At 44.3% G+C, this 27,407-nt stretch overlaps 1 protein-coding gene across 1 annotated transcript in view; it reads right to left on the bottom strand.

The window, feature by feature from the left end:
* SNED1 (sushi, nidogen and EGF like domains 1) overlaps positions 1-27,407 on the bottom strand; it is a 2,960,801-nt gene that overhangs the window by 1,521,185 nt on the left and 1,412,209 nt on the right. The gene's annotated exons all lie outside the window — the stretch shown is intronic.

Genomic DNA, 27,407 nt, shown 5'->3' with positions numbered 1-27,407 from the left:
CGCGTTTACGCTGCGCGCTCCGGAGCACTTCCGGGTGCGTTTACGCAGCGCGATTGTAGGCGCTTCCGGCGCACAAACGTGGCGCGATCGTAGGCGCTTCTGCGTGCGTTTACGCGGCGCGAACGTAGGCGCTTCCGAGGGCACTTACGTTGCGCGCCGAAGTGACGTCATCAAACTTTTACAGAAATGCATAATCATTTTCCTTATAAAAAAAAACTAATTTTATTTGTATGGTACGAAATGTTTTGCATTATTATTAACTTTTCATTCATATTTTTTTTCACGAACGACAGTAGCGCTCTGGGTGCGCTTTCAGGTGAGCTCACCGAAAAGCTTACCGGAGAGCTTAGCTGAAAGCTTCCCGGAGCGCGCACCCAGAGCGCAAAAGAAAAAAATTATATAAAAAAAATGAATACTTAAAAAAAAACAGCAAATTGTAAAAAAAAAAAAAGGTTACAAACTCGATATACAAAGGAATTAGCATTTAAAAAACCTATGAAATTCACTGAAAAAACCATAGGTTTCACACCAGTTATAGTTAGGAATTAGCATTTAAAAAACCTATGAAATTCACTGAAAAAACCATAGGTTTAACACCAGTTATAGTTAGCTGGAAATTTTACTGATATAAAACCATTGAAATTCCCACGTTATAGTTAGTTGGACTCACTATAACTTGCACGTGTAATGCACTGCTGATGACATCACATATTACATCACTCATGACATGGTCAGTGACATCACTCATGACATCACTGATGACAGAGAGACTGACCTACTTTCACTCGCTAATATATGTATTCACTAAGATACACTTAATAAGGCAGATATCCAATTATTTTTTTTAAAAAAACATCCATTAAGACAATAATTTAAACAAATATTCTTCCATCGACCTTAACATACATATATAAAACATATTTATTTATCTGAAAGACACACATTCACTGGATGGTGTCATCAGTGCATTACACGTGCAAGTTATAGTGAGTCCAACTAACTATAACGTGGGAATTTCAATGGTTTTATATCAGTACAATTTCCAGCTAACTATAACTGGTGTTAAACCTATGGTTTTTTCAGTGAATTTGATAGGTTTTTTAAATGCTAATTCCTAACTATAACTGGTGTGAAACCTATGGTTTTTTCAGTGAATATATATATATATATATATATATATATATATATATATATATATTACCTACTGGCGGTCGCCAGTAGGTATATATAGTTAGGATTTTTTCTCTATGGGACTTTTGAAAATTCTATGTCTAATAACTTTGGCGTTTGTGGACGGAATCGGCTGAAATTTTCAGGAAAATGGCACATTTTGTTTCTGAGCAGCCCCTGGAAATTTGGGGGGGTTTCGTCAAGGGGGGGCCGAGAAAAAAGGGGGATCCCAAAACGCGTTTTTAACATTGAGTTTTCCATAGGGCGTTTGGCCTCACTTTTAGCTCGAACGGCTGAATGGATTTGCACAAAACTTGGCAAAATTGTAGGGACTGTTAGCCCGACGTGCCTTTGCTTGGTCTCAATATATGTGCTCCAGTGGATTTTGAGAAATGAACGTTTTAAAAAACAGATATATCTGTGACAGCGTCCCGGGTAGCGCTCCGGTTCGCGAACTTTTCGCGTAACGGAACTTTGCGAAGCGAAGCTGATTGTCTCTCCGGTGTCTGTCAACATTCTAAACAGTCCGGAGCGGCCGCCATCTTGTCTCTCGGTAGGATCGAGAGAGAAGAGGAGGAGGAAAACAAAGGGGGAATTTAATGAAAGGGGGCAAGGTAGACCCTTCTTGACCCCCTAGGAATGATGTTGGGGTTATTAAAGGGTCCCGTGGGGCAAAAAAATAAAAAATAGATTTTTTGCGGAAGAAGCGCTTTCCGGTTCGCGAACCGGGTAGCGAATCGGGACGCGAAACGGGAATTCGCCATTTTGTGTTTCGTTTTAATTAAATTACAAGATGGAGGAAAAACAATGTGAGAAATGGGTATAAGGGGGTACGGGAGACATATCCTGACCCCCTATGTTTTCTGAGGGTGGCTGAGGATGCTCATATATGTTGATACTTGTCTTCCAGCGGCTGCGCGTGAGCGTTTTTTTTTTTTTTTGCTGCGTGACGTCTGTTAACGTTCGATTCGAAGGAAATCAGGAAGTGTTGACCGCCATTTTGACACTGCGAGTAAATATATTGTTAAAAATAATTGTTATAAATTAATCCGTATTGATAAACATTGTCTGCGCCATCTTGCTTTTTTTCCAATGCCACACTTTTGTCGTGCACGGCAGCCATTTTAGATGCCTTGACCAGACCCACTCTCTGCACGCCGCCGATCCTCAGCATGGCTCCCCACCCTCGCAAGCATCTCCCCCACGCATTGGTCACCCCCGCTCTCTCTCTTATGCATGGGCCATAAACCTCCCCCCATCTGCGCTTCTCTTCCCTGAGATCACACCCTGTGCCCGCCCGACACCTCCCTTTCACCCTATTCACTACCGCACCCTCTGACACTCCTCTTCCTTTGTGTCTGATTGTCCAGGCCGGTCTCAGGCTATCACCTAGCCCTGCGGATGTAGTTTATGGCCTCAACTGTAAAGAATCACCCCTCTTCAAAGGAGTTACAGTAGATCAAGGCCCCCACCCCATGAGATCCGTCACACCACACGCGTTCCTACTATCTGATAACGATCCTGTATTGTGATTGGGGAGGGGATTCTCACTGTGAGGGTGTGTGGGATCGAGCCTGAAAAGGAAGATTCCAGGGATGCCTTTTTGTACATCAAAGTCTTCACAATTATGTGTCACATTAAAAATATATAGCACTCCAACAAAGTAGTAGGATTATAACACTTTAATAACTTATAAATATATACAAAGCACCAAAAACAGTAAACACGTTAAAAAAAAAATGTAAACACAGCAACAATGGTCAGTAGCGGTCTGTTGTGCGAATAGTCCGAAGGCAGCACAACACGCCGAGATCTGGATGGCACCGAGGTGGTGTCCAGCAAGTTGCAGCACTGGTGTGGCTATCCTACAATGCTGCGCCGAAATACGGCGTGGGGCGCCCTGGGGGTGGGGGGGGGGGCGGTTTAAACGGCCCTCTCCCGCCTCCCCAGGTGGAGGCACCTCATGTGCAGTGCTGCGCCCTTTGCCGTTTCACTCGCCGTTCAGCAGAGTTGCGGCCGCACTTGCGGTACAGTGACTCACCCGCCATCCAGCTGTTTTCCTCCCATTCTTGCGGTACAGCGATTCGAACGCGCAGAGATCCGGATGGCACCGAGGTGGTGTCCAGCAAGTTGCCGCACTGGTGTGGCTATCCTACAATGCTGCGCCGAAAGACGGCGTGGGGTGCCCGGGGGGGGGGGAGGCGGCGCAAACGGCCCTCTCCCGCCTCCCCAGGTGGAGGCACCTCATCTGCAGTGGGGCGCCCCGTAGCGTTTCACTCGCCTTCCAGCTGCATTGCGCCCGCTCTTGCGGCACAGTGCCTCACCCCCCATCCAGCTGAGTTGCGTTTACTTTTGCGGTGCAGCGAAAGGCGGCTGCAACAAGACTTTCTAAATGGCGGCCGGCTCTTTGGATTTGGGCCTGGTCCACTAAAATGACCCTGGGACACCTTGGAACTCAGACGCTTGCCTGCTAGGGCATGGGCCCCATTCACGAAAGCGTCCCCTCTTTTGACTGATTGTTCTTGTTGCCTATCTCTTCTGTTGTCATTTAACGGAACCTTTTTGGACTGCCGAAAGGGGTTCTGGTCCGACCGCTGGTTGGTGGAGACATTTTGACTATATCCTGGACCTGCCCGGCCTCGCCCAAAATGGCGCCGGTATAAATGGGACTCGTAACTCCTTGTTGTGTACTGGTTGCCCAAACTTGATATCACGAGATACATATGCAGTTTTGAAGCACATGGCGGGCGGGGACGAGTACTGATTGAACATTTGGACATCCCTATTGATATTAAGTTCTGATGTGTTATTGATTACTGTACTATTGAAAGTTCGAATTAACGTCACCCATGGTACTTGCCCGCAAATGTATATCTAGATAATTTTACTGTAACTGGCCCTGTCGTACTTTAATTATAAAATGTACGTCCATCGATTCCGCAACTGTTAGACACCTTACTTCTTGCAACCTAATGGCCCGCCCGTTACGTTCTTCTACAGTGTAAATGTCCCCTCATCATATACGATTCCAGTTTGCTCCGTGGCCGGCCCACGTGGTTATAGGCTCGTATTTGTATACTGACATTTTCACAATAAAGGTTTTTAAAACAAAACATGGTAGTAGTACCTTTTTTGGTAAAGTTTTGAATAATAGCCACTGTTTTCGAATCAGTAAAAGGCAAGTGAAATAAAGCAGCCCGATTACATGACGGTTAAAAGGTATAATACGCAGGAACGCAGTGAAGATAAATGGTCAAGGGCTGTTGTGTTTTCCACTCCTGCAACATAAAGTGATCGATAAGAATCCGATATTCATGCCTATCAGCGACTAAGACAGCAGGCCGAGCCTCTTTTGCTCAACGGCTCCCTCATGGGACGAAGAAACGCCCTTTTTCTCGAAATAGGAATATTTTACTTGCAGGACAGTTGTAAATTTCCCGGGAAAATACATTAGCCTGGAACATTGTTAGTGATAAACTGTAAATGCATCTGGGTCCTTTGCTTTACAAGTCACAGCGAGAAAAAAAAAGGTGGGGCTTTCATCATTTGGGGAAAAAAAATGTTCGAAAGCAATGAAAAGCGTTATTTTTAGGTCATATGACCAAGCCTTTCATCATTAGAATAACAAAAGTAAAATGAACCAATGAAAAGTTTTATTAACAAGTCACATGACCTGTTATGCTTACGTTACGCGCTGCACGTCGCGCTCTGGATCGTTTCCGGGAAGCTGCGCCTTGCGCACCGGAGCACTTCCGGGTGCGCTAACGCGGCGCGTCATATGACGCATTACGCGACAACGCAGATCAAGAATATAGTCAAAATGTCTCCACCAACCAGCGGTCGGAATACAACCCCTTTCAGTAGTCCAAAAAGTTCTGTTAAATGACAAGAGAAGGGACAGGCAACAAGAACAATCAGTCAAAGAGGGGAGGGCAAGCTCTTCTCTACCGGGTCACGTTGGGGCTCCACCGGAACTGATCGAATTGGTAGTCTACAGTGTTTCTGGATGTTTCAGATTGAAGCTGGCGTCAGCATGAGAGCACCCCGTGGCTACGTCGTGGCCATTCCGCGAGCAATCATGGCAGTCGCTCGCCACCGGAAGTCTGCGGGAGTCGGGGGCCCCAGTGACTTTTGTAAAATCTTCAAGGCTGAGGGGACGCTTTTGGGAATGGGGTCCATGCCCTAGCAGTCAAGCGTCCGAGTTCCAAGGGTTCCCAGGGCCATTTTAGTGGACTAGGCCTACATCCGAAGAGCCGTCCGCCATTTTGAGAGTCCTGTTGCAGCCGCCTATCGCTGCACCGCAAGAGTGGGCACAATTCAGCTGGATGGTGGGCGAGACGCTGTAGCCGCAAGAGCGGGCGCAACTCAGCTGGTTGCGTGAAGCGCTGGGGTGTACCTGAGAAACCTCCACCTGGGGAGGTGGGGGAGGCTCGTTCGCGCCGCCTCTCCCTTCTAGTGCATCCCACGCCGTCTCCTGGCTCAGGAATATGTGATGGTCGGACTAGGGCACCGCAGGACGTGTCTTCAGGTCAAACGAATTGTGGGACAATGTTCAGAATGGAAGAGTCACCAAAAGGCAAAAAGTTCCGCTTGACCCCGGGAGCCGGCCGCCTATGTCGGGGGCGATCTCAGGCCACACCAGGGCAACAAGACTTGGGGAGGGGGTCGGCGCCATCACACCGCCCCTCGGGGGCCTCCGTCAAGCGGTTCAGGGAGGCACCGCATCACATTGATTTCCAATGCAGTCAGGTCCACAAACGGCCCCCACTTACTTTGAGAATAGTGAAGCTGCAGCAGGTGCAAATAAACTTCAGACAGTGTTACAAGCGCTGCTCAGAACCCTCAACTATGGCACCCAACATCCAGGACTTATGCCATTTGTGCAAGGCAGTGACATCGAAGTAACTCTGGGACCAAGGAACATACCATATCCAGAGTCCTTCCCACAGCATCTGCCTTCCTTGTTACCTAGTTATGGTTCTTTCACTCACACTCCAGGCTTTTAGTCTTTGGATGGAAAACCATGAACCTACACTCACGTATGAAAATGTTACTATTGATGCTTGACTGAGGCCAAGGAGATCAGAGTGCATGAGTCTCATGCTCGATCGATTGAGCTAGCCGGATCAGGCAACAAAAAGGTGGTGGTGGGGGTGGCGGCATCAGCAAGGCATCCTCACACACAACTTGTCGGACATCAGCTCTGGATGTACTGGGGACGAGTCTTGGCGCATGGTGTCGTCCCCGGGCAATTTGCACAACGGTTCTCCACCCCTAGGCCGCCAGCTATGCTACCTCGACAGGAATAGTGAGGGATGTTGCAGCAGGCTGCCATGTAAATAGTTATTTAATAAAACGTTTTACCCTGTTACTTTGCTGGTGTGTTGTATATATTTATAATATTTGCATAGGGTTTGTCGTTATTTTGGGCGGGGTGGGTGGCGGAGCCGAGCTGTCTTGCAGCCATCATGGTGTCGAGCTCAGTTCATGTCACTAGTTTCGTATTTCTCATGAGTGGTTGTTCCTAATGTTTCTATTTTAGCGAGGTCAAAAAGAGATCCCATTAGTGGCCTACTGATTTTGCTTGATTCCTTTTGTTTTTTTAAACGATTTTTCACTATCTGCAAAGACTAAACAGAGTATTGCGACTCTGTGCTTGTTTGTAAATAGAGAATGAACAAAGAGAACCAATTCTAAAACAGTAAATGCTTGGATAATATTCAATGAAATGGAGAGAGAAGCAGGCACGACGGATTACAACGGGGGCAAAGGCCTGCGTTACCTACCCTTCACTATCTGCAAAGAGAGAATACTCCTTAAATAAAAGAGGAGGGGGGGGGCAGCGTTCAAAGCACATCAGCGTGCATAAACACAAAAATGTTTTTATCTATCACGTACTTGACATTTTAAAGCTTTCATATTTGCTATTAAAAAACCATTGAAATTCACTGAAAAAACCATAGCTTATAGACCATATATAGTTAGGAATTAGCATTTACAAAACCTTGAAAATTCACTGAAAAAACCATAGGTTATAGACCATATATAGTTAGGGATTAGCATTTACAAAACCTTAATTTACTCGCACAAAACCATTGAAATTCGCATATATAGTTAGTTGCACTAACTATATATCGCGCACCCGCAATCCACTGCTGATGATGTCACATATTACATCATTCATGACATGGTCAGTGACATCACTGATGACATCACTGATGACATCACTGATGACAACACCCAGTGACTGTATGTTTCTGTAAAGTTAAAATATGTCTTACATATTGAAGAATGAGTGGATGTATAAGTGTCTGGATGAAGGATTTAGTAGGTGCATGACTGACTGTATGAGTGAGTGATTAAATGTGTCTCACTGAGTGCATGGGTTAGTGACTAAACTGTCTTAATTTGTGCATTATTATGTCTGTTGTTCTGTAAACTGCTGCATGTGTTAATCAGTAGCTATATGAGTAACTATATGGGTTATTGATTGGTTGCCCAAGTATTTGTATGGGAGACTGAGTATGTGTGTGGGTGGCTGGGAGGTGTATGACTCTGTGCATAGATGTGTGAGCAGTTGATTCACTAGATGTATGGGTTCAAAAGTGCACGTGGAAACAGCTGCATGGGCAGTTGACTGTGTGCATGAGTGTATTGGTGAGTGAATGGATATCTCAGTGCTACATGTCAAAGTAAGTACATATGTAAAACACAGTACATGTGAGAGTTGAATATATAAATAACTGTGCATAAGAGCCAGTGAATGTGTGAGTGGCTGTATGGATCATTGTGAACTTGTATCAGGGATTGTATAAGAGAGTAAATATGTGTTAGAATATGTCTGAATTAGTAAGGTGTGTATAACTGTATAGTTGAGGAAATGGAGGAGTGATTGATTCTTTTCATGACTGACTAGATGTATGAGTAACTCCATGGATGAGTGACAATCTGTGAGTGTCTGTTTACACTGATTGTATCTAAGGTTATATTAGAGTCTGAAGAGGTTCATCGTATTATCACATGAATGATATTATCAGTGATGTGATCAGTAATGTCAAATGAGATGTCATCAGTGATGTCATCAGTGATGTCATTTGAGATGTCATCAGTGATGTCATCAGTGATGTCATTTGAGATGTCATCAGTGATGTCATTTGAGATGTCATCAGTGATGTCATCAGTGATATCACTGACCATGTCATGAATGATGTAATATGTGACATCATCAGCAGTGGATTGCGGGTGCACGATATATAGTTAGTGCAACTAACTATATATGCGAATTTCAATGGTTTTGTGCGAGTAAATTAAGGTTTTGTAAATGCTAATCCCTAACTATATATGGTCTATAACCTATGGTTTTTTCAGTGAATTTTCAAGGTTTTGTAAATGCTAATTCCTAACTATATATGGTCTATAACCTATGGTTTTTTCAGGGAATATATATATATATATATTATTTGTTCATTGAAATTTTCTCAAACAAGAGAAGAAAAAAAAGAAAAAATGAGAAACCATGTAGGAGGGTGGATACCTGACTATGGTTACCCCAGATTTTTTGCCTTGTGTTTAGCTGGTTTTCGACTTAGTTGGCCTGGGATCCTGCTAATCAGGGCCCCAGACTATCTGCTCTCTCTTTAAAATGGACTCCATGTATCCTAGGTGCATAACTAATTGGATATTTGGTCACCTTTTCAGCCCCTGTACAGTGTACTATAGGTACCCAGGGCATAGGTGCATCCAAGGCCTACCAGGGGCTGCAGCAATACTTTTGCCACCCCTGGCTGGCCATCCAAACTGACACAACTGGCTGATCACTCAGCTGGGGCAAGGTTGTGTAATCACCCCTTGCTTAGATATAGTATACCTATGTCTAAACCTATATCTGGACACATATACACCTATAAGTCACTCCTATGACAGGCCTTAACAGTCCTGGAGGCAGAGTGCTTGGTTTTATGTGAGATGGTGCTCTAGCATGAGCTGAGCCTGTCTGCAGCTTTCGGAACCATGTCCTTATAGCTGTTCCAGGGTATTGCCATACCATATACTCTTAAGTGCATTCTAAAACTCGCGGTTAGATGCTATCTTTGGTTTGGCTTTATCAAAACATGTCGTGTAAGGTGTCATACGCTTTGGAATACTACCCCCTCGCCAATTCTGGCGACGGAGGTAGCATTCCACCCTTCTAGAGGGAGAAGACATGTGGGTAACAGTAAACGCGGTTAAAACTGACCAGAGCCTCAGCATCACAAAATGGATGCTGCTGCCACAGACACAAGTCTGGCCTCCTGCTGCTGACCGAAACTCCGGGAGGGGAGGCCTGGACAAAAGGTTTCCTGTCACAGGGAGGTGTTACACCACCCCAGACAGGAGATAGTGGATTGAGGCAGGCAGGGCGAGTGAAACTAGACACTGCCTGGGGCACACAAGGTGTCCCATGCACAGCACAGTTCAAACCAGTGCTGGGGCACTCCAGCCCCAGCTCTGGCGCGAAACTGGACAAAGGGAAAGGGGTGTAATCACCCCCTTCCTGGGTCCCACCCTTAGGAGTCCCTAGCAGGTAATCCAGCCCCTTCATTTGGAATAAAGGTAGGAATTGTGTCCATAGACTTTAGATAATCCTGACTGAAACTTTGAAACATAACTCTGGACCCTTCGACATCCTACTCGACGTAGAAGAATCTCCCTTGTGGTCAAGGAGTGACCACCCTGTGCAAGCAGGCACTATCAAGCGCTCAACGGTTTGCTTTGTTGCAGCTCCCGCCGGAGCTCGAGCGACAGAGATCGACAAGAACCGGATTCCCAGACATCCAACAGCCCGATTCACATCCACAGCAAAGCTGAGACCCGTGGAGGCGACGTGAGACGTGGGACCGGCCATCTTGGAAAGCCTGCAAACTGCTTCCCGTGCAGCTCCCGAGGCACCCTGGAAGCTGGGCATTGGGGACTGAGAAGCCCCAGCCCCGAGCAGCTTTTGCACCAAAGATCACCTCTCCACACTCACCGAGTGCTGCGTGGGGCCCTTTTGCAATTTCCTGCTCGACGCGTCTGTCCGGTCACTTGCCCGTTGGCTAGTGGCCTCTGTGACGATTAACTTTCGAATTTACACAGCTGGTCTGGTTGCTCCAGACTGGCCCTCGCTCCCCTGAAAAGGAGCGGCCTCTCAGACCTTGCTGGTCCGAGTAAGAAGCGATCTTCAAATCCTGCGTGGGTTGCATTTGCCAAGGCCTGTTGACTCCAATCCGGAAGCCGACACCGCCGACAGCGAGAGCCTTCGTGGGACAGTCCATGTTCAACTCCTGGTCATCGTCGATGCCCCCGGGTCCACGTGGCAGCGGAGACAAGCTTCACGACAACCAACTGATTGCGCTCGACATCGCCTGGTTCCTTCCTGGTTCCATCCTGGTCACTGGCTAGTGACCCAGACTCTGTCCCCTCTGCTTTCAGGTACTCTACATCTTTGATCCACCCTTGGATCCAACCGGACTCTTCTCTCCTGGCCGCCTGCAGCATCTTCATCTCCAGGCTCCATAGAACTCCACGACGAAACCCGACGCACTTTGACACCTATGCACCTGCTTCCTGTGGGTGAGGTAACGAGAGTACTCCGGTGCTACTGTAGTGTTTTACACCTCTAGTGTCCTAGTTTAAAGTGAATGAATGAATGAATGAATACTTTCTTTTATAGCGCATGGCTACCCATGGGCATCCCAGCGCTGTAAGACAAAGGAGGGTAAAGACACTATTGGAAAAGGTGCGTCTTTAAGCGCTTCCTGAAAGCAAGATGGTTTGACTCATGCCTAATGGCATCTGGGAGTGCGTTCCATTCTTTAGCTGCATGCACCGAGAGTCGACGGCCACCCATCCGGGCCAGCTTTATCCTGGGAACTACCAGCAAATTCCGCTGGTTGGATCTCAGAGATCTCACTGAATGGTGGCGACGAAAAAGGGGATCCAGGATAGGTGGGCCAGCACCATAGATGGATTTATGCGCCATGCACATGGTCTTAAAAGTTATCCTTCCCTTGATGGATAGCCAGTGCAAAGATTGAAGTGCGGCTTTTGCAGAACATCTTTTTGGGACTTTCATAAGTAGTCGAGCAGCACAATTCTGTACCGATTGCAGAATTTTTATGGTGCCGACCGGGGCCCCCATATAGACGGCATTTGCATAGTCCAGCCGTGACATAATCAATGACTGGACCAGCAATCTTCTGGCTTCGAAGGGCAGAAGGTCAAGCACTTTTTTTAAGACTCTCAGCAGCCCATAACAGGTTCCGGCTACCTGGTGGTTAAGTTCTAGTCCAGTCGGAAGACTTCCAAAGACTTCCAAATATGCAACTTTGTAACTTTTACGCACCATTGACTTCTATGGTACACGCGTGTACACGCGTGCTCCTATAGGCACTGCACCCGTATCCTGTGGGCCTCCCCCGTCCTAACTGCTGTTAGTCCAGTGTAGCCCCAGCGATTCACAAGGCCCTAGGCCTCACCATTGTTCGTGACGTGGTTCTTATACCACTATTTTAGCATATGGTTTTAGGGACCACCGGGCCTATCCATAATTGTGCAACTTTTGTATGTTTAACTGTGCTTTTGTTTAAACGCTTGTGCCTCTGTCCTCATAAAGAGTACAGAGGATTATTCTAGTAATAAATACATACATTTTTATAATATCTAACTTGTGTGGTGTCCTTTCATTTGGTATTAAAAGGATTGCATATGGTAAAACAGCTGGCTTCACATGCCCTCTTGAATTTAGCCTAAGACTGCTTGTGTCTATGCTACCACTAGGATAGCTGGTCTATAAGGTTGACTTACAACCAATCACCATAAGGGTTGTTTGGACTGATACAAGGTGCTCAATAGAATAGTGACCATCATACATCAGACCAACTTCTCACAAACCAGCATGGCAATTACAGTACATAAGCAGTTTCATGCTTATCAGCAATAATTGAATACAAAGTTAGTGCAGTCCAGAGTCCAAATGTATAAAACAGAAGGCTGTAGGTGACACCTCTTAGCGTTGACAGAGTGTTATAACCCCACATAACAGAGAATGAAGAAAGCATTCCAACAATATATATATATTGCAAAGGTAAATATATCCTCAAATTGTGAGACACCAAAATAACAATGAAATGGGCTAAAGAGAGACATAAAACATGGGAGTTCTTGGGTTACCAATGTGAAACAAATGGAGCTGATATTCACCCCTCAGAAAAAGAGAAAGAGAGCAGTCTAATTGTTTTTGTTAAAAATGGCAGAAGGACTTTCTTGGCACGAGCACTTTAAAACCGCATATTTGCAAATTGTCCAGATGAAGATGGAGAAGTCAAAACATGTTGGTGATTATTTTTGCACTTTATGTAAATTATTTTTTTTTTATCTCAATTGCACGTTGCGTGGTACCTCCAGCTTTGAATTGGGAAAAGGAGCTTATAATATATATTTATATATTCAATTCCAAGCACTCTCAAACCTCCGAACTTCGGCGAGAAAGAAAGCGCAATAGGTTTCAGGGATGTTCTAGTTAGGTAGCTACATGAGTGTCCTTATGGGTTATTAATTGGTTGTCAGAGAATTTGGATGGGTGCCTGAGTGTCTCTGTGTGTGTGGGGGTGTGACTCTGTGCATAGATGTGTGAGTAAGTGATTCACTAGGTGTATGGGTTCAAGAGTGCATCTGGGAAGGGCTGTATGGGTGGGTGAGTGTGTGTATGGGTGTGTTGAGTGAATGGATGTCTCAGTGGTACATGTCAGTAACTACATTTGTGAAAGGCAGTATATGTGAGTGTTGGTGTATATAAATGACTATATGTGAGAGTGAGTGACTGTGACAGTGGCTGTATGGATGAGTGTGTGCTTGTGTCAGTGATTGTTTAAGAGAGTAAGAATGTGCTAGAATGTGTATGAATAAGTGAGGTGGTGTGTGTATAACTGTATAGGTGAGTAAATGGAGGTGTGATTGATTCTTTGCATGACTGATTAGGTGTGTGAGTAACTAGATGAGTGGTGGTGTGTGAGTGTATACGTGTATGATTGCATATGATGGTGTTGTATTAATGAGTGACTGCATGTGTGAGTGACAGTGTGGGTGAATGAGTGGATGTGTGTGTAGACCTAAGAATCAGTGACTGGGTATGTAGTAACTGGTATTGGTGTGTTTATGGTTTCGAAAATGGTTCTTTGTATTTTAGAGTGGGTGTATCAAAGGTTTTATTAGAGTGTGAAGAGGTGGATCAGATTTTCACGTGGATGATGTCATTAGTGATGTCATTTGAGATGTCATCAGTGATCTCATCAGTGATGCCACTGAACATGTCATAAATGATGTAATATGGGACGTCATCAGCAGTGCATTGCGGGGGTGCTAGTTATAGTTAGCTGAAATAACTATAACGGTGGAACTTCTTTGGTTTTGTACAAGTGAAATGTCCAACTAACTATAACATCCTTTAAACCTATGGTTTTTTCAATGAATTTCAAAGGTTTTTTAAATGCTAATTTCTAACTATAACGTCCCTGAAACCTATGTTTTTTTCAGTGAATTTCTAAGGTTTTTTTATTTGCACATTTTTAAGTATAATGTTCAAATAAATCTAATTATTTTTATTGATATACATTTTTTTATTTTATAATATTTTATAAATATATATATAACTTTTTTAACATAAAAACTGGATTTGCGCACCTATCGTGTACCCATCTCATTTTGGTGCGTAAATTCAAGCCGCCATATTCGTAAAGTCGAGTAGCGGCCGCAGTTCGAAAGCGATGTGTGTGCGAAGAACGCCTCTGCGTAATATTACTTATGCAGATGCGGAAGTCGCGCCGGGCTCGCAAATTCACCGTAAAATTTTAAGTTTAAAAACTTTATACACATATATATATATATATATATATATATATATAAAACTTTGATTTGTATATTAAAGCAAGAGATTATTATATGTAATTATTTAAACCATATATTTTTAAGTAGAATAAAGATAAATTATTCTTAAATATATTTTACGAATTCGCGACGGGTGCACGCTGTGTGCGTGCTGCCTGCGCGAATCCATGTGACTTTAATAAAAGAATTTAATTGGTTGAGAAGCTTTTCCTTCTAGAAATTAGAAGACCCCACCCAATTTCATCATTCCTTGAAGACCTTTGGAGCAGAAATACCTGCTGTGTTTTTTTCCCTTCCATATCTTTTTTTGGTGTTTTTTTCAGACATCATTTAAAAATGTCTTCAACATCTGTACCACCTCTTGACAACCTAGAAGAGGTAGAAGAACAGGATCAATGTCCTCCAAGAAAAGAAAGTGTAGTATGGAACTTTTTCACCTTCCCTCCTGGAGAGATAAAAGCAAATGCCAGAAAGGTCACTTGCTCACTCTGTGACCAAGTTCTATCAAGGGGATCAGAAAAAAAGAACTCCTGTGATATTTCAAGTGCGCTCAAGCATTTACAAACCATTCATCCTGGTTCACTGGCTCAGGAGCTAAGGAAAAGAGAATTGGAGGAGCAAGCCCTGCATGAAAATCAGCAAGCCACTACATCCTCTGCTACTGGCTCTTCTTCCCGAGTTCCTGATATCAGGCCAGAATTTGCTCGTGTGGAGCACCGCTGCATTAAATCAAAAAGACAATATGCAATGGGGAGCAGTCTGTGGATAGTGTTGTTCTTGCTATTTGCAGCCATCACTGCCATTTTTTTTCTTTTACAATGTTTTTTGTTCTGCTAAAGTTAAGACACTAGTGGTGTCACTGTTTCCTGTTTTTTTTAGTTTTCTGAAAAAAAAATTAAAAAGTACAAAAAAAATACAAAACAAAAGAAAAAAATAGTTATTTTCAGAACAATCGTATCTGTTTAAAAAAAGAGAAATAATTGTATGATTATGTCTGGGTGATTGCATCAGTACAAATCTAGAGCTTGAGTGGTAGAAAGACTGCATGAGTAATGTGTGGGTGATTGCATATGTGGATGAGGAATGCCTGGGAGATTGTACTTGTGCATAGGTAATGCAGGAGCATTTGCATGAGTACATCGGTAGTGCTTGGGTGATTCTGTATCTTGACTCTATGCGACGAAGGGCAATCCTTCGATATGCTCATATCGAAGGATTGCCGCGGATGCGCTATACGAAGATGTGTTCCAACACCAAGTACCTATCATAGTCCTTGCGGGTTGAACCTCACCGACAACTCATACGCCTTTGCTTTATTGAGGAGGACGGTCCTTCGTCGCATAGAGTCAAGATACAGAAAACCTATCTACCACCACTAAATGTCAAGAGTGAGCCTTGAGAAAGTTACATAAAAGTAACAAAACACGTGTCGGCTGTCATCGGCTGTTTCAGTGACCATCACGATTCGAAGGGCCCTAGGACCAGGACCCCCAACGTGGCCGTCAACATATGTTCTTTTCTTTTTGTACTGCCCAAAAAAGTTTCAGTAAAAATGTCTCATTGGTTATCAATATCACCACTGAAACTTTGCATATAGTTTGTGTGTCAGGAATCCCCGGCCGCTGGTAAATCACTGCCTGCAATGCGTATTTAGCTTGAACACGAACAAAAACTACATTTCCCATGTTTCCTATCGCGGCGCGTCAGAATGACGATGCGCGACCAGGAAAACAGGATATCATGGCATTAGCGGAAGACGCCTTGCCGATTATTCGAACCTGACGTTCATGCAGGAGGCTCGTGTGAACAATTCTTGGTGTTGTGCTTGTTCGGGTGGGCAGAAAGAAGCTCACGCCGGATTACTTTTGGGAACCCGCTGGATTAATAGGTTGGGCTTAGGAAGCGCCCGTTCCGTTTGCTGTTCTCCCGCGTTTGGGAACCCAGTTCTGCTCCGCTCCTGTGGAATATTCGGAGGGGCTTAGGAAACGCCCACATCGCGTTTTGCGAGTTCCAGCTACAGGTTTTCCCCGAGCTAGGGGGGTGCTAATTCTGTACTGTACTTTGTGCTACTGTTGACATTCGTTTCCAACTCGGCTGAGTTCGGAGGTCTGGTCGGATACTGAAGCCAAGTATCCGTGTACTCAGGGAAGGAGTAGTCCTGCTGTTTCCCTGCAGAGACGTATCTGCAGGGGAGTTAAGTCCTTCTCCTCATTATTGATTTCGCTGGGCAAGAGTTATGTTTATGTCATATTTTCCTGGATAAAGACCCTAATTGACTCCCGTGTTGGTTGAGAAACTCTTAGGGTGTTTTTGGTACTAGCTGGTACTATTCCTCCCTGTACAGTCGGAGGGGAATGTGATTTTCTTTACTCAGTGACAGGCGAGAGGAACCCTCATTGGCATTTAGGTTCTCTTCCAGTTCTCAGTGGGTAGGTGGTGTATGTTCTTCCTTACAACTAGTGCCTTTGAAACCCTGTGCATAGTGGTGGGAAGGAAGGGGCATATTTATGGTTTTCTTTATATATTCAAGCAGGAAAGCCTGGGAAGTGAGAAGAAGCCTGTTCTGTGACTCTTCGTTCCATCTCACCTGTAGAAGTCTTCAGGTGGGTGTCAAACATAACGTTAGTGGTAGAGAGTAGCTAGGCATAGAGTGGCTCTCCCATTGATTCCCTGCTTTATATATTACAGGTCTCCAGCTCCAGTTGCCCAGCTGTTCCCCTCCGGACTACCTTATTTTTTCCCCCGCTTGATCTCCTTAATAGTCTGTGTCACACAGAGCCAGACTTGGGATGATCTAGAGGTGGGCCCCTGTTGAGCATCAATCCAATCCTGAGGAGCAACGACGAAAGGCCTGACAAAATAATCGGCCCACGAGTTCTTCGCTTCCTGGTTGGGTTGAATAAAGGGATGGCCACCTTGGATGATGTCCTGGCTGCACTAGCTTTGGTGCAAACAGAACTAGCCACATCTCGTCAGGAGACTGCCGCACTGCAGGCTCGGTTTGATGCCTCGCAGCGTAACCCTTTTGATGCAGGGGCTCCTGCCCCTCAACCTGCCTCAGTAGTGGTGGAAATGCCTTCCCCTGTTCCGTTAGCCCCTCCTGAGCGGTTTTTGGGTGATAGAAAAAAGGTACAAGTATTCATGACCCAGGTATTGTTACACTTCACCTGTAAACCTAAGTGTTTTCTAACTAACCAAGCCAGAGTTTGTTTCCTGATTTCTTACCTGGGTGGAGAGGCAGCTCAGTGGGCGGTTCCCATAGTGAAGAATAATGACGCTATTCTTTATGATTGGGATCTATTTAGAACTGAGTTCGAAAAAACCTTTGACAGGAGAGCTGAAACTTTTTCAGCGGATAAAGAATTACTTGTCCTTAAATAGGGCTCTTCCGATTTAGTCACCTACCTGAACCACTTCAGGAGGTTAATAGCGGAAACCGATTGGCCTGAAGCAAAACAAATGGTTCTGTTCTACCAGGGACTCACAGAAAGCCTTAAAGATGTAATCGCTCAAGTCGAACCCCAACCTACGACATGTGCTGCCTTTATTGATTAAGCCTTACGCTTAGACCATCGTCTACGGGAACGAAAAGGAGAACAAAACAGAAAGGACCGACCTTTACTCTTGGGTGAAAAGACCGTCACGGGGGAGAAGTCCGAAGGAAAAACAGAACCTATGGAGATCGGAGCGGTACGGGCATCCCTAACCCAGAGTGAACGAGAACATCGCCGTAAGTTTGGACTCTGCCTCTATTGTGGAAAGAAAGGACACTTCTTAAGGGAGTGCCCTGTGAAACCTAAGGGCGGGCGTTATCGTTCAGGACAGGTGGCAGGGTCCACAGTAGAAAAGGGGTCGGAAAACTCCAACGCTTGAGTTTACCAGAAGGGAGAAACTTGAGCACTCATTTTATCCCTTTAGTCACAGAAGAAGACTACGTGGAAAACCGCCTGTTCTTCTTGAACTTGGAGTTATGGATAGACAACTCTCCCAAGAACATTCGAGCCATGATAGACTCTGGTGCCACTGGCTGTTTTATGGATCTAGCGGAAGCTCGGCGGTTGGGGGTAGTTCCCGTTACCAAATCTATTACTGAGGCAGTGTTTGCAGTGGACGGACATGAACTGGAATCTGGCCCAATCAACCAACATACGCCCGAATATGAGATGTGGTATGGGAACTATCATACCGAAAACATCTCGTTCAACCTCATTCATGCTCCTACATACGGGGTTATTTTGGGACTTCCATGGCTGAAAAAACATGAGCCCACCATCAGATGGACGGATCAGTCCTTGCAATTTCACTCCGATTATTGTCAAGACCATTGTTTGAGAGAGAATTCGCGACCTTCCATGTCTTTAGCAGCCACTCATCACATTTCCACGGCCGCTGAGAAAGAAGTAACGCTACCTCGTTGCTATCAGAAGTATGAAGAAGTGTTCAGTAAAGTAAAGGCGGAAGTCCTCCCTCCGCATCGTGAATACGACTGCCGTATAGATTTGACGCCTGGGTCTGTGGTTCCTTGTGGTAGGATCTACGCTTTATCTCAACCCGAAACTGCACATCTCCGGGAATACTTGGATGACCTCCTTAAGTTGGGTTTCATTCGTCCCTCCAGATCCCCAGCCGCTTCCCCGCTTTTTTTAATCCCAAAAGCGAACGGGGAGCTCCGTTGCTGCATCGATTACAGGGCATTAAATGCCATCACGATAAAAAATCAGTACCCGCTCCCCTTGATACCGGTGTTATTGGAGCAAGTGAGATCCGCCAATATTTACACCAAATTGGACCTAAGAGGAGCCTATCATTTAGTGAGAGTACGAAGTGGCGACGAGTGGAAGACTGCTTTTAAAACACGGTACGGGCTTTTTGAGTACCTGGTGATGCCCTTCGGGCTTTGCAATGCCCCAGCCTCATTTCAATTTTTTTTGAATGAGGTGTTGAGAGACTTTTTAGACATCTTCGTAGTCGTCTACATTGATGACATCCTGATTTACTCCAATGGGGAGATGGAACATCAAACACATGTATGTCAAGTCCTTCATGCCTTACAACAGCATCATCTATATTGTAAGTTAACGAAGTGTGAGTTCCATGTCACCACTGTTGAATTCCTTGGAGTTATGCTCACTCCTTCAGGGCAAATTATGGCTGAAAGAAAAGTGCGGGCTATCGTGGAGTGGCCGAGACCCCACAACATCAACGACATTCAACGACTCCTTGGTTTTGCGAACTTCTATAGGAGATTCATTGCTCACTTCTCGGACATGGTAGCGCCGCTTACTAAGCTCACTAGGAAGAACACTCCTTTTGTGTGGGGTTTGACAGAACAAACAGCTTTTGAACAATTGAAACATGCTTTCACTATTGCTCCAGTGCTCACCCATGCTGATCCGAAACTCCCGTTTGTAGTAGAAGCAGACGCTTCCGAACTAGCTGTTGGTGCAGTGCTCTCCCAAAGGAATGAGAGTACTGGTCATCTCCATCCCATTGCCTTCATGTCTCGAAAACTGAACATAGCGGAGCGTAATTACACCATTGCGGAAAAAGAACTGCTTGCAATCAAAGACGCCTTCGCAGAATGGAGGCATTGGTTGATGGGAGCCTCTCAGCAAATCACGGTGTACACAGATCACCGTAACCTACAGTTTATGCGAGCTGCTCGTCAGATAACTCCTAGACAACTACGATGGATGCTGTTTTTTGCCGAATTCCACTTCATGGTAACATTTCGTCGTGGTTGTGATAACCGGAAGGCTGATGCACTATCACGTCAAGAAAACAGCCCATCCGTGGAGGTCTTACCAGAGAAAAGCATCATTGATCCCAAGAAGGTGGTAGGAGCGATACACACCGAAGAGTTCCTTCACAAAGTCAAAAAAGGTATGCAAACCTTTATCTGGAAGACATGGATTCGCCTACATCCTGAGTGGAAAATCTGACAAGGTTTGCCAAAAAAGGGCTCACAGCTGCTCCTGCCCACGTTAGCGTTAAGACAACAGGCTTTTCAATGGTGTCACGATCTGCCGTGTGCAGGTCACACAGGAGGAAAGAAAACGTTGGAGAAAATGCTACGCATGTATTGGTGGCCTACCATCCGTCCAGATGTCTTTGCATGGGTGCAGCGATGTGACACCTGTACTCAGGCCAAGAGTGACCATCGTCCAGCACAAGGACTTCTGCAAAGCATGCCCACTCCTGTGAGTCCTTGGGAGAGCTTTTCTGTGGATTTTGTGGTTGGTCTCCCTAAAGATCAGGGGATGACAGCTATATTAGTAGTTGTGGACTATTTGACTAAACTGGGGCATTTCATTGCGTGTAAAGGGGTCCCAACTGCTAGCCGACTTGCTCATCTATTGCTCCTTCACGTAGTCAGGTTACATGGATTACCGAAGGTAATAGTTTCGGACAGGGGAGCCCAGTTCACCGCTAAGTTTTGGAAAGTGTGGTGCAACAGGTTAGGCATAGCATCTTCCTTGTCCACTAGCTTTCATCCCCAGACAGACGGGCAAACCGAAAGGTTGAATCAAACACTCAAGCAATACTTGAGATGTTTTGTTGATACTACTACTGAGGCATGGGTTGATTGGTTGTGGACTGCTGAGGTATCATATAATGATGCTGCGCACTCTTCTACTTCCTATTCCCCGTTTTTCTGCACGTATGGGTTTCACCCTAGGTTCGCCCCTTTGAGTGTCCCATCTTCCGAAGTCCCGATCCCTCAGTTACAGACGAGGCTAGTTCAGTTGCAATAAAACCGTACTGCTAGCGAGGAAAAATCTTGAAAAGGCTAAACTGAAATACAAAGCGCAGGCTGATAAACACCGTAGATCCTGTCCTCTTTACAGCAAGGGTGATTGGGTTTGGTTGTCCACTAGAAATATTCGCTTCCGCAAATATAGTGTCTTCAACCCTAGGTTTATTGGCCCTTACCAGGTGATTCGTCACATCAACCCTGTAGCAGTAAAACTGAGCCTTCCAGGACATTTCAGGATACATCCTGTATTCCATGTGTCTCTGCTCAAACCAGCGAAGGGTCCTCGATCAAAATCCCCTGAGCCTGTGAGGATACAACAAGACGTTGAGTACGAGGTGAGGGGCATCGTGGACTCCCGTAGGGTGACGGGTCAGCTCCAATATCTGGTGGCATGGAAGGGGTATGGGCCTGAGGAGGACTCTTGGGAACCTGCTGGTGCTGTTCATGCCCCTCGGTTGGTGAAGAAATTCCATCTGTCTCATCCCGGTAAACCTGGAGGCAGTCAGTGAATCTTGTTAGGGGGGGGTGTTCTGTCAGGAATCCCAGGCCGCTGGTAAATCACTGCCTGCAATGCGTATTTAGCTTGAACACGAACAAAAACTACATTTCCCATGTTTCCTATCGCGGCGCGTCAGAATGACGATGCGCGACCAGGAAAACAGGATATCATGGCATTAGCGGAAGACGCCTTGCCGATTATTCGAACCTGACGTTCATGCAGGAGGCTCGTGTGAACAATTCTTGGTGTTGTGCTTGTTCGGGTGGGCAGAAGGAAGCTCACGCCGGATTACTTTTGGGAACCCGCTGGATTAATAGGTGGGGCTTAGGAAGCGCCCGTTCCGTTTGCTGTTCTCCCGCGTTTGGGAACCCAGTTCTGCTCCGCTCCTGTGGAATATTCGGAGGGGCTTAGGAAACGCCCACATCGCGTTTTGCGAGTTCCAGCTACAGGTTTTCCCCGAGCTAGGGGGGTGCTAATTCTGTACTGTACTTTGTGCTACTGTTGACATTCGTTTCCAACTCGGCTGAGTTCGGAGGTCTGGTCGGATACTGAAGCCAAGTATCCGTGTACTTCAGGGAAGGAGTAGTCCTGCTGTTTCCCTGCAGAGACGTATCTGCAGGGGAGTTAAGTCCTTCTCCTCATTATTGATTTCGCTGGGCAAGAGTTATGTTTATGTCATATTTTCCTGGATAAAGACCCTAATTGACTCCCGTGTTGGTTGAGAAACTCTTAGGGTGTTTTTGGTACTAGCTGGTACTATTCCTCCCTGTACAGTCGGAGGGGAATGTGATTTTCTTTACTCAGTGACAGGCGAGAGGAACCCTCATTGGCATTTAGGTTCTCTTCCAGTTCTCAGTGGGTAGGTGGTGTATGTTCTTCCTTACAACTAGTGCCTTTGAAACCCTGTGCATAGTGGTGGGAAGGAAGGGGCATATTTATGGTTTTCTTTATATATTCAAGCAGGAAAGCCTGGGAAGTGAGAAGAAGCCTGTTCTGTGACTCTTCGTTCCATCTCACCTGTAGAAGTCTTCAGGTGGGTGTCAAACATAACGTTAGTGGTAGAGAGTAGCTAGGCATAGAGTGGCTCTCCCATTGATTCCCTGCTTTATATATTACAGGTCTCCAGCTCCAGTTGCCCAGCTGTTCCCCTCCGGACTACCTTATTGTTTCCCCCGCTTGATCTCCTTAATAGTCTGTGCCACACAGAGCCAGACTTGGGATGATCTAGAGGTGGGCCCCTGTTGAGCATCAATCCAATCCTGAGGAGCAACGACGAAAGGCCTGACATTGTGCTCCCTTGAAAATTGTATTGATACAAATGTAAAGAACAATACTGTATTCAATTTCATGAAATATTGCTAAGTGAAACAATATTAAATATAAAATAAGATCAAATATTCACTTTCTAGATGTTCTCTTCTTTTGACTTTGAACTTTAGGGCCCATTAGGATGGCGGACGGACCTGCGTCCGTCCGCCACCACCGAGGTGGAGAGACCGTCCGCAGGGCCAGCGGCGTTCCCTTCCTCGGAATTAGGATGTGACCGCCACCCTGACGGTCAAATCCCGTATAGTTAACATTGCGGTGGGTGCTGCTTGAAGCAGCATCCTCCGCAATGTTAAATATGCATGTTTTCCCTTTGCATGCACAAAGAGGCAGGCACCATGCGGTGCCTGCCGCTTTGTGCATGCAAAGGCAGGGGGGTACCATAGGTACCCCCCATGTGCACCCCCCACCCCCCATCACCCCTGGGGGCCCGCAACTGGCTTCCAAACACAAAAGACCACATGCTTTTCCACGGTGGAAAACCCGCCGTGGAAAAGCATGTTTCCGCATGCATCCTAATATGGCTGGCGGTGTCTGATAGACACCGCCACCATATTAGAGCTTTATCACCATGGTCGGAAGGCGACCGTGGCGGAAAAGTGGCGGACGGTCTTCCCATCCGCAGATGACCCCCTGCCATCCTAATCTGGCGGGGGGTCTTTTCAATCACCGCAACGGTGAATCCGCATCCTCCGGGCCGGCGGTGGCTTCCGCCGGCCGGAAGGATGCGGATTCACCGCAATCTTAATCTGCCTCTTTGTATGTATGATGTCCCCTTAGGTATGAGCTGTTTTTTCTGCAATATAACCGAGACACATTTTACAGGAACAGACCTCTCACTATAAATATACAACAAGAAGTAATCACCATTGGTGATCACAAAAACTAGTAGAGTGCAGAGGTACAATGTATCTATAAAATACTGCTTGGGTACTGCACAGGTGTTTGTAGCAGTGCATAGTTACTGCCTGGGTCATTGTATGAGTACATGGGCACTGACTGGATGATTGGAGTACTGCTAGGAGAGTGCATGGTGAATGTTTAAGTGTTTGGATATTGACACACTGATTGGATAAGTTCATGATACTGGATGGGTGATTGGAGGAGTGCATGGGGAGTGACAGGGGTATTGATGGTCTGCATGGCTACTACCTGGGTAATTGAAGGTGTGAATGAGCAGTGTCTAGGCGGTTAGAGGATTGTATGGCTACTGCACTGTTGATTGTAGCAGTGCATTGGTAGTGCTTGCGTGACTTAACGCCTTAACCGCGGCGGCATTTCTGCCGCAGTGCGGGCGTTCTATTAAGTGGGCGGGGCTGCGAAGGCCGTTGGCCGTTCGCAGCACTGGAGAGGGAATGCTCCCGTCGGCCAACGGCCGACAGGAGAACGGAATGGGTTAATCTTACTTTTTCTGAAGTAGATATGAAACTGATTGAAACCTTTTTCAGTTGTTTTATTATAATTTCTAAAATTAAATATTTTCAAACTTTAGAATTAGTTTCTGTAAAACAAAAGAAAAAATATTGTTATTACAGATAATATACTTTTAGAAACACAACATAATTTTACAATTACATATTCAGTTTGCTTTTTTGCTGTTCTCAGATTCTACTGAATTTCACCATACACAGTGATTTCATTCTTGATCATCATGTTACAGAGGGCAAAAAAAAATAATCAATAAGATTGTTAAAAAAAAATCCAAGTCATTCTTCAAAATATTTACAACAAATTCAACTATCTGTTTACATTTTCTAAAATAGACACTCTCACTTATATTGCAAATCTTACAAAGAACAAATATATGAACTACTTCTTTCAAAAACAATTTCCTAAACACAGTATCAAATAATACAAATGATAATTGAAAGAGTAATTCTTCACATCTTCCCTATAGGCCGAATGATGTTTGCAAAATCATTTGCTTTGAAAATATCCAAAATACACTTCTTGATTCATATCAATATCTTCCCACTAGGCCGAATATTTCTGAAATCATTTGTATTGAAAATGTCCAAAATAAACTCATTCATTCATGTTGACACCATCCCAAAAGGCCGAATGATGTTTTCAGAACTTTGGCATAAAAAATATTAGATATGAATTTGGTAATTCATAAGCCAACCGACTTTTGAATTCCAAATGGGCATCGTTACAATGGGTCAATCCTTTATTGCACTTTAAATACACAGTATAGGGTCCAAATGTTGTAGAAGGTCCATCGTGGAATATAATTGCCACTGCTTCAAAAGTTCTTCCTGATATTGACAGTTGGCTTGCCACAAAATTTTTTATTTTAGTTTCCAATTTTCTTCCATCTGCTCTACAATGTTGTATCATTAAAATGATATATTGTCCAAATCCTTCTATAAATAATGTTGAAAACATTTCAGATTTGCAGTGACTACATTCTATATTTTGATGAGATGACTTCACTAATTTGTTCAAAGACACTGTTTTGCAATATGGTATTGTCAAATATATGAATCTTTCAGTGGTAGATGAAAATGAACAGCTATCACATTTATGGTCCCATCTGTAACGTAGTCCAAACAGATTTTCAATTTGTATTCCTTCATCTTCCAATACTGCAAGCATAAACATTAGAAATTCTTGAGCACCTTGCTGTACATTCTGTGTAAATTGTGAAGAACCAGAACATATATCCAGAAGATGCCAAATGCCAGAAGCACTTTGGATTTTAGTTTTATCAGTTGCCAACTTTTCATAAATAGAATGTAATAAAGAACAAAATATTTCTTCTAGATTCCCCATAATTTGTTGAGTTCCTAGAAAAAATATGACGTTCACAACTACATTTGCATAGCAGTTGATACCTGAACTATTTTCTAACTGATATCCTACAATATCTTCAACAGTGTCCTTTTTTTTGTTTGCAACTTCAACATTCTGTTGTTTTTTTTCTTGTTTCCAACCTTCCTACAGAGTGTCTCATATGTTCGTTTTCAACCTACTACACGCCTTTCGTATCCAGGATATTCACCTACCTAAGTTAGGGGGAGCATACACTCTTCTTAAATGATTATACTCTTGTACACAATTTGCATTGGCACTAATCTTTCTCTCATCAAAATCAATCAAATACAATCCAGCGAAACTATTGACTCGGGACAATACAACATATGCCATACCCTCTTTAAACACAGTACTTCCAAAGTTTACCAAAGCACTGTCTACACTTAAACCTTGAGATTTATGACTAGTCACTGCATATTCCAAAGAAAGAGGAAACTGTTTTCAATGAACATACAAGTCTTTTACAAGTAAAAAACAACCAGCACAACGTCCAATCTGTTTTACTTTTTCAATCTAATCAAATTTAATCTTCAAAAATTCAATTCCATCTCTATTTTGATCATTAACAAATTCAACAACCGTCCCCATTGCTCCATTTACTAAACCTTTTTCCACATTCAAATTACGCCGTAAAATTACCCAACAGTTTTCACATACATATAAATATTTTCTAAAGCAGCAGTTTTAGATATAGATTTTTCCAAAGAATCCAATTTTGTTTTTAAGTATTCTGACAAAATAATAGTAATTCCTTTTTGTTCTATTTTATCAATGGCTTCCATTTTTATTATTTGATGTTTTTCCAGCTTTAGTAGTTCTTCATTGAATGTAGAACTCTCTTGCAGTGTTAGCATTAAGCAGATTATAGATTTCTTTTCTACAATTTTTTTGTATATTATTCCCGGAGCACCATTTTCATTTGGAAACAAGTTTGTAAGTAGCGACTTTGCAAAGTTTCTTTTCCATGTGCCAAAACAACAATTCTTATATCTTGTGGAGAAGTGTGGCTCAATGGTTAGAGCAGGCAGACCTCGATGCAGAGCTATGGCCAGGGACCAGGGTTCGATTCCTGCCCCGGCGGGTCTCTGGCTCATTAATTCCCCTGACCGGATATTCTCACCTCAGTGCCTCTTCTGATCATGGGTCCCACGCTGCAACTCTGGGCAATAGCTTGCTTAGTCTCCACAACGGCCCCCACAACGCAAGGGATGCCTGGTCTGCACCATGGGGGAGCCCAGGAGTGGACACTTTACAGGGAAAGCCAGGAAGGGTTCCCTTGGGGTATTCGTACAAGCGCCGGGAAACCCACTGCGGGTAGCTGTGTGCTTTACAAGTACAAAAACATTTACATTTACATTTGAAGGATGCTTCCATAATCTTCATCACTTGCCAGTCGCATATTTTAAATAAGTTCTTTGTATTCAAAATATGACCAAATGTTGACATTTCCAATACTTCCCAAAGAGTTCCTGGTGTCTTCATGCAGAAGTGTTTTAAAAACGGGTTCCCCTTTTACAGGAGTAAGTTGCAGTAGATCGCCGAAGACAATCACATCTTTTACTCCAATTAACACTTCATATTCTGTTTTTAAAATTTGCTGCATTCGTAAATGTACAAAGGCAAGCATTAAGTGTGAGAACATGATCACCTAATCAATTATCAGTCGTTTTATTTTCTTTAGTACTCTTGAAACTTCCAAACAAGCTTCTCCAGAAAGCTTGGGATATTCCAACTTGTTTTCACGTTCAACAGGTAGCATTAGTAAAATATGTAAGGTAATCCCTTTAATGATGTGTGCTGCTAACCCAGTTGGAGCAGTTACAACACAAGATAAATATGATTCAGTGGTTTTCTGTAAATAACTGGTCAAAACATTAATTAAGAAACGTTTTCATGTACCAGCTTGCTGATATATTTCTTTCTGTTCAATATTTA

The sequence above is a fragment of the Lissotriton vulgaris genome, chromosome 11, assembly GCF_964263255.1.
Source record: "Lissotriton vulgaris chromosome 11, aLisVul1.2, whole genome shotgun sequence".
In the NCBI taxonomy this organism is placed as follows: domain Eukaryota; kingdom Metazoa; phylum Chordata; class Amphibia; order Caudata; family Salamandridae; genus Lissotriton; species Lissotriton vulgaris.
The sequence above is the reverse complement of the archived record's forward strand: the minus strand, read 5'-3'. Positions and strand labels throughout refer to the sequence as shown.